Source organism: Phascolarctos cinereus, unplaced genomic scaffold, assembly GCF_003287225.1.
Source record: "Phascolarctos cinereus isolate Bilbo 61053 unplaced genomic scaffold, phaCin_HiC Scaffold_5;HRSCAF=322, whole genome shotgun sequence".
NCBI lineage: Eukaryota > Metazoa > Chordata > Mammalia > Diprotodontia > Phascolarctidae > Phascolarctos > Phascolarctos cinereus.
In genome coordinates, this window is record NW_027555958.1 from 36570590 (window position 1) to 36572605 (window position 2016).

General features: G+C 41.3%; 1 non-coding gene across 1 annotated transcript; it reads left to right on the plus strand.

Moving 5' to 3' along the window:
• Nucleotides 1–1386: 1386 nt before the first annotated feature.
• On the plus strand, nt 1387–1488 carry LOC144458031 (U6 spliceosomal RNA). Its single transcript, XR_013487592.1, has one exon. It is a non-coding gene; the product is annotated as a U6 spliceosomal RNA (small nuclear RNA).
• Nucleotides 1489–2016: the final 528 nt, after the last annotated feature.

Sequence of the window (2016 nt, forward strand, 5' to 3'; positions counted from 1 at the left end):
CCCTCTCTCTGTCTGTCTCTCTCTGTCTCTGTATCTATCTCTCTGTGTCTCTCTTTGTCTTTCTCTGTCTCTCTCTATCTCTCTTTGCCTCTCTCTCTGTCACTGTCTCTTTTTCTGTCTCTCTCTCTCTCTGACTCTTTCTGTCTCTCTATCTCACTCTCTCTTATTGTTTTTTTAAATGATCCCATGCCAACAAACCATAGCCACGCTTTATTGTTTCAGTCTCTTGAACCCAGGACCCAAAAAGCATTGAGTCCTGACTCTGCCATTTCCCACCTGTGTGACCTTAAGCAAGTCACTGTAAAATGGGGATAATCATAGCACCCACCTCACAGAGTTGTTATGAAGACCAAATGAGACAGCACAGGCAAAGTGCTTTGCAAACCTTAAAGCTCTCTCTGAATGCTAGCTGTTGATGTCGTATGTCGAGTGATTGGGCTCCTCTGTGATCTTTCATGTTAACAAGAAAATAGGAGGCCTTTAATAAATGCTTGATGGATTGACTGATGTGTTCTTGTGTCCTTTTGGTGTATAGCATCAGTGATCAAGAAACCCTTTGACTGGATTTAAGGTGTGTGCAGGTGTGTATCAGGTAAATTACTTGAGATCTAGAATTGGGTGTACTTATGAGTAACCAGGTATTTTTTAATTGAAAAAAAAAATGAGAGGCAGCTACATGGCACAGTGGATAGAGCACTAGTCCTAGAGTTAGGAGGACCTGAGTTCAAATCTGGCCTCAGATATTTACTAGCTGTGTGACCCTGGGCAAGTCACTTAACCCCATTACCTAGCCAAAAAAAGAAAGAAAGAAAATCAGGTTCTAAATGAGCTCCACACAGGTGCAGTGATGCTCATCTGAGTGATTGACCCAAAATCTGCAAAGAATTTGATCAGCTCTTCTTTCCAAAGCTTGATGTCACATGACATGGATGGAGCAATATTGTAGTGATCCATTGACATTTTCTTAGACTCACCCTTTTCAAGTCCTGTACAAATTGAGACTTCCTCTTTTTGAAAGTAGCATGATTTTCTTAAATTCCTCCCCTTTGCTTTTCCCTAAAGAAAGTTTTGAGTCTGTTTTGTAAGATGGTTTCTGGGCTATTTGACTGCTTTTAGATACACTATCAGTCCAGGCTGTGGGGCAGTATTTACTCTATTAGTTCCCGATTTGCCCCCAGATCTCAGTCAGTGTTTACCCACCTCCACTCAAAAGCGCTGTACAGTAGTTGCCGGCATGTCTTTAGCATGGCTGTACCTGAAATTAAGCGCTACACTTGCCAGTTAGTGGGCCAGGAGGGACTTAGCCTGTAACACACTTAACAGAAGAGAAAATTGAGGGCCATGGGAATGCTTAACCTAAAGAATCTATCTAGCTATCTAGCTATCTTGCTTGGCAGCACATATACTAAAACTGGAATGACACAGAAAAAATTAGCGTAGCCCCTGTGCAAGAATGACACAAAGATTTGTGGAAAGTTCCAAATATTTTCCAAAAATATAATTATGAAACATGCTATCTACCTCAGATAGAGAACTGATGGACCCAGAGTATAAACTGAAGCACTTCGTCTCTTTCTTTTTCATCTCCCTCTCTCCCTCCTTCCTTCAGTCCACAATTGGCTCTTCTCTGCTCCGGGAGGCCGTGATCCTTGAAGCTACTTTCTTCCTCCAGTGATTGTCTCTTTATGTCTCTGTCCAGAATGCAAAAAGCTTTGCAAAATTAATTGACAGGGAAAAAAATCTGATGTTATAGGGTAACATCAACAAACTAGAGGGTGAGGAAGCTGTCTTCTCTTGCATCTTCTTTGGAGCCAAGTTTGGCCATTTACGTTTTGAAGCATTCAATCTTGGTTATTTTGTTGTTGCATTTTCCACTTACATTATTCTCATACGGTTGTTAATAGCTTGTAATTTTTCTTTTGAGAACTCTTTGTTCATGTCTTTTAACCAAGTCTACTCTTTGTTTAAAGGTCAGGCATTGCTGGCCTCCCACTAGCCCTGTGAACTGCCTATGGG